Source organism: Zalophus californianus, chromosome 12 (genome assembly GCF_009762305.2).
Source record: "Zalophus californianus isolate mZalCal1 chromosome 12, mZalCal1.pri.v2, whole genome shotgun sequence".
Taxonomy (NCBI): Eukaryota; Metazoa; Chordata; class Mammalia; order Carnivora; family Otariidae; genus Zalophus; species Zalophus californianus.
The window spans coordinates 77,666,979-77,681,528 of NC_045606.1; the positions used below are offsets into that span (position 1 = coordinate 77,666,979).

Below are 14,550 nucleotides of genomic sequence, written 5' to 3' on the forward strand. Positions count from 1 at the left end.
TTGTCACCAAGCAGAGTATTTTTAAATTTTTTAGTAAAATTTTTAATAATTCCAAACAAAAAGTTCCACAATTTTCATTTTGCATCAGGCCTTAAAAATTATCTAGCCAGTCCTGCACTGAGAGAACGGAGAGGGAAGAGTTTGAGGCTAGCAAGAATTTTCCTTATGACCCCAATGGAGATAGACAATATAGAATTTTTATAATACTTGCTTTCCCACTGGGGCTTCTTCCCAATGTGACTTCTTCATCATATGGTTCCTGGTTTAACCTTGACTCCTCTAACTCTTGGAAGAGAATCCAAGGAAGTCATAAAAGTCAAAAAACAGTTTGGGTAGCACATTTCAATTAGAGCCAACAACGGATTTAGGATAGGATTGGCTTTCATAACTTTCTGAGGTTGGCTGATGGAAGGTCCTGCTTCCTACTCCTGGTCTGCCTACTGCTTTGCCAACCCTCTCTCCACTTTGGGAACTTAAGGTCTTTGTTGCTACCTAATTTAAAAGAAATGAACAAACTGGTATTTGTAGTTTTAGTTTTTATTCTCCTCATTGTTTCAAATGGTTTATGGGAGAAAAAAAAGGGAAATATCTGACTTTACCTGACCATCTTTAAAATAAACCTGTGACCTCCAGGTTTATATAGATCTACTGTAGGTAACATATAGCCAATTGTTTATCTTTTAGCTCTGTGTGTGGGAGTGAAGGGGAGGTTAATCCACTCACATTTACTTGTACTGATATATTTAACCTTCTTAATTTTTGTATTTTGTATTTACTGATATAAATAGTGATATATTTCATCTTCATTTCTTCCCTGTCTTCCTGCTTTCTCGTGGCATTTTTTAAATCATATTTTTCCCTCCAGTACTGACTTGAATGTTACTCTATTTTTATTGTTAATGGGTATTCTACAAAGTAACTGCACATTTAACTTCACAAAATCAAAATTAATCAGTGCGTACTTTCTTTTTAACATACACCTAACATGTAGGGCTTTAACTCCTATAGCACAGTTCCTATCTAATGTAATACTTTTGTCCAGAAACAAGTTTTATTTAATTGTTTACTAACGCCACAAATTAGACATTATTATGGTTGATAATTTGTGGCTAACCCACATGTTTTAAAACGTTTTAGTTTTTCATTCCTAATTGCATCTTAGACTTTGTTTAGTCTGAGATAGATTTTTTCTTCTTTCTGTAACATTTTCTCTTTAGAAAGTACTTGTAATTAACTCCGTTTTTTGTTTGCTTGAAGAAATGTTCCTCGATCTTGAGAAATAGTTTGCTGAGCATATGATTCTATGTTGTTAGTTCTTTTCCCTAAGCCTTATTATTAAAGTATTACTTAATCGTCTTCTGGTTTTTTATTATTGCTTTTGAGAGTCCTCCGGTGAATCAAGCTGACATTGCATAGGTAGGCTGTCTTTCCAGGTGTTTTGATATCTTCTCTTTACTTTGGAGTTTTACAGTTTGCTAAATATGTCTTGAATTAGATTTATTTTTATATATCCTTATGGGATTTGAGGTGCTTTCTGAACCTGAGAAGTCATGTCTCCTCAATCTGGGAATAATCAGCCCCTATCTCTTCAAATATTACTTCTTCCCACTCTTGCATTTCTACCCTTTGGGAACTCTGATTAGATGTATGCAACCCTTTCTCATTCTACTGTCCACATGTCCTAACTTGTCTTTTCCATTTTCCTTCTCTTTGCTGAATCCTTAATAATTTCTTCAATTCTATCTTGCAGTTTCAGTGATTATATATTTTTTTTAATTTCTGGTTTGTTCTTCAGATTTGCTTTATTTTAAATCTTATCACTTACTTATTTTTATGCTTTCCTACTTTTATTTCCTTAAACATTCATTTATAAATTGTTTTATAATATATTTCTGATCATTACTATGTTTGGTTCCTTGACGGTCTAATTTTGTAACTTGTTTTTTCTATTGATGTCTCTTTTGAAATGTTGATTTATTAGATCATTTTTTCTTCTGGCTTGCATCTAAGAAAATAGTGTTGGACAGTAGATGGGGACACATCATTTCAAAGAAAATTTGGGTTGTTAACCTATCTTTTCTCTTGACCTATCTTTCATATTTTTCCATCCCTTTATTTCTCTGTATTTTCCCCCAGAAATTTCCTTAGACCTATTGTACAATTTGCTAACACTTTTTTCAGTTATTTACTCTGCTCTCTAAACCACCCATTGTTTATTTTTAATTAAATAATTATTTTTCATTTATAGAAATTCATCACTATGTTCCAAATATTCCTGTTCTATTTTCACACTGCCCAAGTCTTTCCTTTTGTTTCTTTTTTAAATTCCCTCTATTTCACTTTTAATAAAATACTGTATATATTTATTTTGTATATAAACCCACACACTAGAAAGTACTCCTGAAATGTTGAAATTTTTGTTGGTGTGGTGAATTCTACCTGATCATTATTTAAGAAATCATGAGAAAGAACAGCTAATAATTGAGAAACTGCCTCTTCTATTACCATCCTGCTTCTATCATTTAGAGTTTTGACAAGAGTTACAGCAATTACTTTACAATAATGCTTCATTTTATCATCAGCCAGATAACATCCACAATCTTTTACCTTGATTTCTTGGTAAATTTCTGAGTGCAGGACAGTGGGATATTCAGTCTTTCATTGACCCCACTGGAACTTGGAAAACAGTACTGCAATCATGTGTGGATACAGCTCTGCCAGTGCTCCAGAGTCTCTGGTGCCAGTTATTTTGTCAATGGAGACTGCCTCAGATTCTAATTGCAGCCCCTCATTATCTTTGTAAACATCAGAGAAGTCTCTTACTTCAGGCATGGCACTGTATACGGATGCAAGTACAGAAAATGTTTCTCCACCCAACTGAGCAATAGTTACTCTCTTTTTTAAAATTTTCAAAGTTTTGGGGTGCCTGGGTGGCTCCGTCATTAAGCATCTGCCTTTGGCTCAGGTCCTGGGATCGAGCCCCGGGATCGAGCCCCATGCCGGGCACCCTGCTCAGCGGGGGCGCCTGCTTCTCCCTCTCCCACTCCCCCTGCTTGTGTTCCCTCTCTCGCTGTGTCTCTCTCTGCCAAATAAATAAATAAAATCTTAAAATAAATAAATAAATAAAATTTTTAAAGTTTTAACAATTATATCTCCCTGGTCCAAAAGCCTTGGATCATTTTTGTTAATGGAATCTGGACAGTTTTCACAACAGGTCTGTTTTATTTTTAGATGCCCGAGGCTTTGAATTGTTTGTTCATTACCTGTTATATCTTCTCCTTTACTACTGAGGCTTGTTAAATGGCCTCCATTAAATTTTTATTGATGCCCCTGGAAATTTAATATTGGGTTGCATTTCAGCTATTCCCTTATGGATGTCAGCTATTTTAAAATCCATATCACCTCATTTTAAACTTCAATTTCCATTAATTCTGTAAACAAATGAAAACCTATTTCACTGTCCTTAGGATTGTTTTTGGTAATTAATCATATTGCCACATATGCAAGAGCAGAAGAAGCTGGAATCCCTGCATTCATTAATCTAAACTTTCAATGTAGATCAATGCTGTAGACATGTACGGCCCGATAATGTAATCAATAGACACACTGATCACATGTGTCTATTTAAATTCAAACTTAAACATAAATTAAAAATTCAGTTTCTCCGATATTCACATTTCAAGAGTTCAGGACCTACAAGTGGCTGGTGGTATCATAATGGACAATGCAAATATGGAATATTTGAATAATCAAAGAGAGTTCTAACTGGAGAACACCACTATAGGAGATGACCCATTTTATTCAAGAACCTCAACTGTGACTCTCATAGTGAAAACAAAATCTTTGTGAATAACAATATATAAAGCTTTATCTGTCAGGGCACCATGCCCCAGTTCTTTTCTACTTACATGAATGACTTCATCAATTTCATTAGTTGTATAAGTAGAAACTTCATAATGCAACATAAAACTTGTACCTCTTATCCCATTTATAGCTACCGTAATAAGATCAGACTTCACAGTGAATTCTAATGAATCAAATGTGACTGTACAAATTGCCAGCAGTTGTCCTCTTTAAAGTAGTGCTGACCCATGAAGAGTTTTAAAGACATCAACCTTACAATTTATATTTTTAAGTGCAGTCATATTTCAACCATCATACCTTTTGTAGTCATTCAAAATAATACTTCTAAGAACCTCCTGTAAAATGATATTAAAGGATTTTATTCATGTGGGATGACCTCTAGAAAGTTTCATTTGGTTATCCTCAGTATCCAGTACTATCTTCCTGATAGCTTTAACTCTGGAAATTTTAACTGTTCAAAATTAAAGTGAAATAATCTTTCCTTCCAAGGTGAGTGTGTGACTGTATTTCACAATCTCTCAGAAAACAGTAAATAATGTCTGACTTTTCGGTTTTGAAACACCAATTTCTTTTACTCGTTGCTGTGTGGCCTGAACTATTCATTGGGCAGACTTTACCATCACTTTGAGGCTCTGGCAGGAATCCTGCCTGATGCACTACATTTTTTGCAGATACTTTCAACATAGCAATCTGACTTTTTTGGTGTTTCTGCATCCATCAGGTTTAAAGTATGAGAAGACATTTGTGTGTGTGTTTAAATTATGTTAACACACTCTCCATCAATCATTCCTAATTATATCACTCCAACAATACCCATTCCAAGAAATATCTTATAACAAGAGGGCTACAAAACCTCCATTGTTTGCCAGCACACCAGGTTCATTAATACCATCTGCTGCAAAAAATTACAAAAGAACTATGTTTCATAAAACTAGTCAATTGGAAAGAGATGCTTAATTGAACCCTCTAATACTCACTTGTAACCATTTCTTTGTCAGAGAAACCAGTCTCTCTTCTAAGACAGTATGTGGGAATTCCACCTGCTGCGGTAGCTTTCTGTCTATTGTCAACCACAAAAAACATGAACAGAGAGTGTGAAGATTTTGTTTCATTGGTCACTGTGACCATCACTTCAGGGTCACCTGACTGTACCACAGTAAAATCATCCACAAATCTAGCCAGTTTTCTTAAGTAAACTCTGGCCAAAGTTCACAGCCACACTGCTAGAGCTCACCCCCACTTTCCACAGCATGTAACACCTCCACAAATGAGTCTACAGGAGCCTAATCTGGCGGGTGGAGGCTTGGTTCCTAGTGGGTGGAGTCACAGGAAGCTCCCTGTAATCTACACTGGCATGATGTTTAAGGTATTTCTAATTGTTCTCATATTTCTGATTCTTGTGGTAAAAGTTCTCCTATTTTCAAAATTTGATAACTCTCTCTATAGTAGTTCTTATGGTATGTGTAGTTTTTAACTCTAAGCATAACAACTGTCTGTGTGTGTGTGAAAGAGAGAGAGAAAGAATCTCACAGAACTTGAATTATGGAAATGTCCGTACACCAGGGTTTTTATAAATCCTGTACCAATTTTTATATTAATTTCCTTCTGATTTTGAATTTTCTTTTTTTTTAAAGATTTTATTTATTTATTTGAGAGAGAGAGAATGAGAGATAGAGAGCATGAGAGGGAAGAGGGTCAGAGGGAGAAGCAGACCCCCCGCTGAGCAGGGGGCCCAATGCAGGACTCAATCCTGGGACTCCAGGATCATGATCTGAGCTGAAGGCAGTCGCTTAACCAACTGAGCCACCCAGGCGCCCCTGATTTTGAATTTTCTACTGGGGCCACTCCTGCTATTCCTTAAGCTGCTAGGTATAAAACATCACTATATCCACATTTGATTTTAATCATAAATTATGTTCAAGCTTGTTCCATACAGGCATTGATTTAATTATCATCAATCAGGGATATGTGCTATTCTGAAAAAGAGCAAAATAATAAAAAAAAAATTATAAGGATGAAAGAAGGGAGGTATGGGGGGGAAGAAGGAAGGAAGAAAGGACTTGATGGTTTTCTCATGGGACAAATATGGCCTTACACTGAGATCTACCCTTGCTATGAGGACCATATAATTGGACTAGTTTCCTTTTCTCTGGAAAGAAAAGATCTACTCAATAATGGTCACTGATTTATCCTACACAATATGCACGAGGTTTCTCCTGGACACAAGGAAGAGATAGTAAACAGGCTGTTTTTAGAAATTGTTGCGTTTTAGAGAATAAGTCAGTTCTCACTCCCCACCTCACCTTCTTCCTTGGCCCTCTTTTACCCACATGAGAATTAAAATTCTAACCCCACTTTCCAAATCCCATAAGTCATGTTGGTATTGGTACCTGCTTATTGCTTTGTTTGATCTCTCCCCACTCCACCCCTTTTTATTTTGGCATCTGAAATTTACCTGTCTCTGTTGAATTCAACTCTGTATTTTTTTTTTTTAGTTTTTAAACTGTACTCGCGTTGTTTCTAAAATGATTCATTACTTACTATATGATTAATTTTGTGTATGTGAAAAATCTTTTAACACTGATTATGGATTTATTGACAGAGAACAAAATCTACAGAATTCAAAATGTTGATAATACAGGGAAAAGGTAAAATCAGTTAAAAATAAAATCAAGCAGGGGCCCCGGGGTGGCATAGTCAGTTTTTTGGCTCAGGTCATGATCTCAGGGTTATGGGGTCAAGCCCTGTGCAAAGGCTCTGCACACAGCAGAGATTCTGCTTGAGATTCTCTTCCTCTCCCTCTCTCTCCCTCTCTGCCCCCCAAATAAATCAATAAATCTTTAAAAAATAAAATAAAATCAAGCATTACAAAGTGTCATCATTTATAATTCAAATAAATGTTAGAGGTTAATTGGACACTTAGGTAGTCAGGCCCAGGGTCCCCAACAAGAAAGCAGAAAAGCCAGGACAGCTAAGATAAAACTGCACTAACATTCTGTTCTACAGCTTAGACAAGACCACGATAGCATCCTGTCTAGCAGCCTCTGCAGAAGTGACTTTTGCAAAACATCCTGAAACACAACATTTAACCATAAAACCTTGGCTTCTATCACAAGTTGAGGCAGTTAGTCTCCAGCTGTCAGCCCAAAAAGACCATCAACACATGAACAATAACCCAATAGGTAGACAGGTGCATGATCAAAGCCCTGATTGGCACACCTTAGCAGCCAATCCACAGGGGGCCCATGCTCCGAATGCTTAAGATAATTCATCGAAAGAGCTTATAAAAACCCCTAGATTTGAATGGCAAAACAGCAATCCTCTTGGGTCCCTTTCCTCTCTGGGAGCTTTGTACTATTGCTTAATGAACTTTGCTTTGCTGCCCACCACTCTTCGTCTGGTCTACCTCTTCATTCTTTGAAGTGGCATGATGAAGAACCACAAGCTCTAAGGGAACAAAAATCCTGTAACATAAACACTCTATTTATAATACAGCACTCTTTCTTTCACGAATAATAAAAAGTGGCACTACATCAATTTTTTTTTTGAGAGAGAGAGAGTGGGGGTAGGGGTAGAGAGAGAGAGAGAGAGAGAGAGAGAATCTTAAGCATGCTCTACGTCCAGCATGGAGCCCAAGGCAGGGGGCTCTATCTCATGACCCTGAGATCATGACCTGAGCCAAAATCAAAAGTCAGATGCTTAACCGACTGAGCCACCCAAGTGCTCCAGCACTACATCAATCCTTTTAGAATTTGATGCCTCTGAGCCTTCATTAGACCTGATCTGGATTTCAATTCTTTTCAAAGAACACTCACCAATTAGGCTGCCATTTTGTCTTATTTTAATACTTCTCCAGGTTTTCCACTTTTTTTTCATTATTTCTCTTGTTTCTCTATGATGATGCCTTTTCCAACTATAAATGTTATCAGCCTTTAGTGACTATAATTCACTTTTAAGTAGACCTAATAGTTCTTAATATTGTGTCTTTGCTAATTCTATATTTTAACATTGACCAACTGTCTTATAGAAGAAACCCTGAAAGTGAGGAGATGGTGGGAGAAATGTGGTAGGAAGAGGTAACCAGACCTGTTCCCCCAGCACATACATACACCCGCATGTGCACCCATGTGCACCCATTCCCAAATAGCAGAACATAAAAGAGGGCTGCTCCCCTCAACTAGAGTTTTCCCATCTGATTCACTCAAAGATAAGAAAGAACAATAAAAGCAATAAAAAATTAAAACACATTTACCACCACAGATATCTATAAATCATCAAATATCTACCTTTCATGTGTCTCCTGAGCCTATGGGGAGACCATCTATAAAGTTAATCATACAACCAGAGAATAAATGAGACATATGAGATTTCTTGAAACTGATTCCAATGTTTGAAATCATGTGTGGAAAGTTGTAGCAATTATCTGCATGGGTCTTCCACTGCAGAAGGGGAGGAACCCTCATACTGGAATAGAGGACAATGTTTTGTTCCTGAGAGACCAAGCATTTGAATCCACTAACTTTCTACAACTGAAGCCTTTACCTTTAATAATTGTTAATATGATTCAACTTATTTCCTTGTTTCCCCACTTATTTCTCTGTTATTGCACTGTTGGGTATTTGGGGGGGGGACAGTTAGGATTTTTTTAAATCATACTTAGGTTCTATTTTCTCAAACTGCATCATTTTGCTTAATTCCTCCCCCAGCCTTAACAGCTTTACCTCACTCATAAAACCTGGCTTCATAAGTTGTACTTGCTAAGGGCTTGAGTCACTATAAGGATTGTCATTCTTTCTCAATCAGGCCCTCTCCTCAATGGGGAGATGCAGGAGGCTACAGAGACAGGCTTGTAAACAATCACAGCGATAAAGGAGAAAGAAGGGAATAGGTGGGGTGAGGTGCCATGAAAACATCGCAGAAGAACCTATGTAGTTGTAACCCCTAAGGTTCAATCATGGATTTGCTCATCTCTAATTTAAAATGAGAACTTTAAATTCTACCATCTTAATCTTTACCTAAAGTCAAAGGTTTTCCAATTCTTCTCCTCCAGATTCTTCCTTCATTAAATACCCATTATCTTTTGAAATTTTAAGCTTCTTTTTCTCCAGTGACTAAAAGAAGAAAGATGGAAGCAGAATGGGTGCAACTAGAATTACATTTGGAAATATAGTACAGAGAAGCTGAGTCATCTCCAGATGGTGGCTTCTATTTCCTCTTTAGAAGTTTTCTGCTGAGAGCTGGGAGTATAAGGGTGGAGACAGGTCAGATATTTAAGGAGAGTAGAAAAGGAATGGAATAATGTGTAATGGAAGAACAAGCTGACTTAGAAAATGAGATCATGGGCGCCTGGGTGGCTCAGTTGGTTAGGCAACTGCCTTTGGCTCAGGTCATGATCCTGGAGTCCCTCGAGTCCCGCATCGGGCTCCCTGCTCAGCAGGGAGTCTGCTTCTCCCTCTGACTCTCTTCCCTCTCGTGCTCTCTATCTCTCATTCTCTCTCAAATAAATAAATAAAATCTTAAAAAAAAAAAAGAAAATGAGATCAGGTTTTTAGCATACTTGGGATACATTTGAATTTGATGATTATAAATTTATAATGAAATCCATATACCCTGTTTTGGATTTTTCTTACAGTGCTCTAGCTGTCACCTAAAGGAATAAAGAAATAGATAATTGGGTTCATCCTAGTTTGGCATTTTGTCAAAAAAGGGGAAGGGAATTTGGGATATTGGCAACAGGAAAATTAAAATGATGGATTGTAGAAATTAAGAGTATAGAAGGGGAAGTGGAGACAGGAGAAGTCTGACAGATGGGAAGAAAGTATAGGGATAAATGGACTAGAAATCACAATAGTACAATCCCAGTACAATTAGTTAAATAAGGAAGTTGGAAATATCAATTGTGATTAAAGAGTGGATTATTTAAATTAGTGTTTTTGAAGGTGAAGAGGCTTTAGGTGAAGAAAAGCTCCATGATATGCATGGAGTGAGCATGTAGTAGGGTGGAATGGAAGTGAAAATCATCAGAGAAGAGGAAGTATACTCGTTGGGGTAGAAATGCTCCCTGCACTCATGGAGTCAGATAAGAACGAGAGCTATGTTAAGGAAATACAAATACTATGGGAGTGAATGAGATAGTCCGTTGTTTTCCTTAACATAGCTTTAATCACTATAAATATCTGATACTTCTTTGTCTCCATGTGTGTAGCAACTATGTTTATCTTGGTTATCTCCAAGATCTAACACAGTTGGTGGAACACAGGAAGGCTTAATAAATGTTAACAGATAAGTGAATGCATAAATAAATGATGGAATGAAGGATGTTGTGGAAGGTGATTGTAGCCACCTTCCAAGATGACTCCCAATGACTTTGGCTTCTAATAGTCACATCCTTAAGTAGTCATGTCCCACATTTTATTAGGGTTGATTTGTGTGACCAGTAGACTATGGTAGAAGGGAAGGTGTGCCAATTCTGACAGTAGTGTATAAAGCCTACAGCCTCCATCTTGGATCATTTGCATTGACAGAAGACATAGCAGCACATGGTGAGGAAATGAAGCCTCCTGTCACATCAATATGAATGAACTTGGAAGCTGATCCACCAATGCCACTCAAGTCTTCAAAGACTGGAGTTCAGCCAACAGTCTGACTATAATCTCATGAGAGATCCTGAGCCAGAACCACCCAGCAAAGCCATTCTTACATTCTTAATTCTCAGAAACTAGGTGATATAATTATGTTAGTTGATTTAAGCTGTTAAATTTTGGGGTTATTTGTTATGCAGCAACACATAGCTAATACAGATGGTACAGAATATTTCACAACTTGTTCTCCACTTTTACTCCATCCAGATGAAGGGTTCCCCAAATTTCCACCATCCTTCCTGCCCCTATTTTTGATTGGTATCATTCCAGGAAGAGGAGTCTTTTCAGCCTATAGGTGCATGGAAGAATAAGGACAAAACAACTGTTCCCTAGTCTCAAGGCATAATTTACATTTCCTCCTATTTGTGCACAGAGTCATAAACAATGTTTCCTCTTTTTACTCTATATTATAATAATTTTAAAGGTCTGGTATTTCTACTTTAGTAATAAAATGTCACATGAGTACAAATTTTGTGTTTAAAGACATAAAATACTACTCCATTATGGAATAATGACTTACTTTCTCATTTTGTGAGATTGTGTAGGCTGATACAGAAGGTATAAAGGACTTTTGAAATTTCAATGATTGCCCATTCCACACTGATTTATTGCCATATTTGGCATGTTCTTCAGTTTTTCTCAAAAGCAAAAGCAAGTCATAATTGACACAAACTACAAAATGCACTTTCAGCATAGGATGACTCCACTAAAATTTAGTTTTCTTCATCCTATTTTTAATTATAAGTAATTAAAGCCTCAATAACAATAAATCCAAAAATAAATTGGAAACTATAGGGATAATTAATATCAGGTGTAATACAATTCCTGCTCAAGTACTTTTTTTTTTTTTTAAGATTTTATTTATTTATTTGACAGAGAGAGACACAGCGAGAGCAGGAACACAAGCAGGGGGAGTGGGAGAGGGAGAAGCAGGCTTCCCGCGGAGCAGGGAGCCCGATGCGGGGCTCGATCCCAGGACCCTGGGACCATGCCCTGAGTGGAAGGCAGATGCTTAACGACCGTGCCAACCAGGTGCCCCTCAAGTATTGTTTTTAGTTCATCATATTGTTTAAAAACATGAAGCCTTATGTGATAAAACATATTATATGAAGGATAATTTATAATTTCATTACATTTGTCAGAAAAAGCAATTAAATGAATTAAAAGGAATACTGCATATTTTGCAGATGGGCATGTTTATTTTACATGGATATTTTAGACAAGAGTTCCAGAATAAAAATTTTAGTGAATATCAAATTAACAGTTAATTGATAATTTCCCAAATAAATTTGTGAAACAAAATAACCACCATTTTCTAAAAATATAATTTTACCATATGAGGTTTCTCATCTGTATAAAATATAGTGACATATAATAACCAAATTTTTAGGTAATATTGTTTCCTCTACAAATATAATTAAAGTACATAGTGTTTCCTCTGTATCCTACTTAAGGATAATATATATTAAAAACCTGGACCTATCTTTATTTATGAGATTGAGTGTATATTGCAGGATTATTATATATATATTTTTTTAAGATTTTTATTTATTTATTTGTCAGAGAGAGAGAGAGCACAAGCAGGGGGAGCAGTAGAGGGAGAGGGAGAAGCAGGCTCCTCACTGAGCAAGGAGCCCGACGTGGGACTCGATCCCAGGACCCCGGGATCATGACCTGAGCCAAAGGCAGACGCCTAACGACTAAGCCACCCCATCCCAGGATTATTATATATTTTTTGCCAAATTTTTCACATTCATGAAAGATATGTAAAGAAAATATTATCAGTTTATATAACATAGTCTAACTTACATATCTAATTATCAAAAAATGTTTATGCTTATATTATGTAGTGTTATCCTACGTCACAGTAATATATTATGATCAAGTTTACTTTTGTTTTAAGTAATAGCTGGATGACATTCAATTCTTTTGTTAGATTTGACTCCTAAAAGAGATTACTCTGAAGGACAATTAACGATTTCTCTAAAATCATTTCAACACATATTTAAACTTGTTCTTGTTCACCTACAACATAAGCATACATCATTATATTTTGCAACTCACCTATCCTACATGACAGCTTGAAAAATCAACACGTCAGACAGAATAGAGTACCCATAATTCTCAATCAAAAATCTATTTCCATAATAAAAAAAGAGCACATTCTTGGGTATATCAATAAAAACATCTAAAAAATACATTAAACATAAGCATTATAAGAACCATAGGTGAAGGGGTGCCTGGGTGGCTCAGTCATTAAGCGTCTGCCTTTGGCTCAGATCATGATCCCAGGGTCCTGGGATCGAGCCCCGCATCGGGCTCCCTGCTCAGCAGGAAGCCTGCTTCTCCCTCTCCCACTCCCCCTGCTTGTGTTCCCTCTCTCGCTGTGTCTCTCCCTCTCTTTCAAATAAATAAATAAAATCTTAAAACAAAAAAGAACACAGCTGAAGAGTGTCATGTGCTCATATATGTGTATGTTTGCACTAGAGACTTCAGCACTTCCACACCATATTTACAGAGGGCAAAACTGCAACAGATGCATGCATACACAATATATGTTTCATCTAATGTCCACCTGGCTAATATTCATTAAATTAGAGCTTGATAGTTCCTTGAGGGCTAGGACAGACATCTCTCATGCTTCTTGGTACCTACCTTCCCCCCCCATCCCCAGGGTATCTAGCACAATGTACACAACAGTTGATTAATAAACACATTTAGTTGACTTGACAAATGCTTATGCAAACCTTTTTTTTTGATCGGATAGCTTTTTATCTGCTACTAGGTCTTATTTTGTGTTAACTATGTTAGAGATATATTGCAATTGAACTTATTTATGCTCCTAGTGCTAAATATTACTTTAGGCATTTTTGTTCTGCCATGAAATCTCATGAAGATAGACATAAAATAACTCAACCATTAAGTTAAGAACACTAGTGTTAACAAAGCAAAAAAATATATATTGTTAACGGATTTTAGTCCCATTGGGTATACCACTTAGGTACCATTTGGCTATTCACACAAAAGAGCTCTCAATCTCCAGACACCCTTGACTGAGACACTAGATCCCAGGCTCAGACATGAGAAGGGGCCAGCCAGCTCACCTCACCAAGTGGCCCACCATTAAGCTGTACTCTTCTAGTATGGCTTTGAAAAGTAGCATAGTCCCCTGCTTCCTCCCTTGGTGTTCCCAATCATCAAAGCATCCCTATTCATTCAAATTATTTTAGTGAATATTACTAAGGAAAATTGGCAAAGTTTAATGATTTAAAATGGGAAATTTCAACATTTTCATAATTGGATAAAAATTGTACATTCCTTAAATAGCTACACAGTAACTGCATCTACCTCAATGACTGTAGATTCTAATTTTTCTTCTCAAGGTCAGCACAGAAGTCAGGTTGAAGTTCTCTTCTCCATTCTGACTCCATCCAGAGGGAGCATTCCCTAAACTTCCACCATCCTTCCCAGCCCTACTTTTGATTGGCATCGTTCCATAAGGAAGAGTCTTCTCAGCCTGTAGGTATGTGGACGAAATCAGGACAAAACAACTGTTGCCTCGTTTCAAGTAAAACCACATTTCTTCCAGTTTGTACATACATTGATTTCTGTGCCCTCTGCCCAGAAGAGGCCTCTTTACAGGCATCTCTTCAGAATAAAACTCTATAAAAAGTGAGCATGCCCTTCAGCTCATAATCTTGCATCTATTAATTTATCCTCAGGAGTGAAAATTTTACAGGAGATAACTTTATGCATTCAGACTTATACTCCAACAGTACTCATAATAGGAAAAATTGGAAGAAGTCAATTAATTACCCGCAATGGGGAAATTTTTAATAAAATTATGATTTAGTCATTTAATGAAATATCAAGCAAACATTATAGCTATGAATATTAGATTGTAACGTATAAAAATCTGCTGCCTCTGATTCAATAAGGCATCTGTGCAGTGAGGAACTTCTAGAACAGATGTCAGTCCCAGAATTATGGCACTTTGCTGCTATCAGCACCAGTGTAAAGGGCAAGACCACGTGACTACCCACAC

General features: G+C 36.8%; 1 long non-coding RNA gene across 1 annotated transcript in view; it reads right to left on the reverse strand.

Annotated features, from left to right (window-relative positions):
* Positions 1-14,017, reverse strand: part of LOC113911479 — a 41,004-nt gene extending 26,987 nt beyond the window's left edge. The window contains exon 1 of the long non-coding RNA XR_003516486.1: positions 13,854-14,017. This is a non-coding gene — a long non-coding RNA (uncharacterized LOC113911479). The remainder of the gene's footprint in view (positions 1-13,853) is intronic.
* Positions 14,018-14,550: the final 533 nt, after the last annotated feature.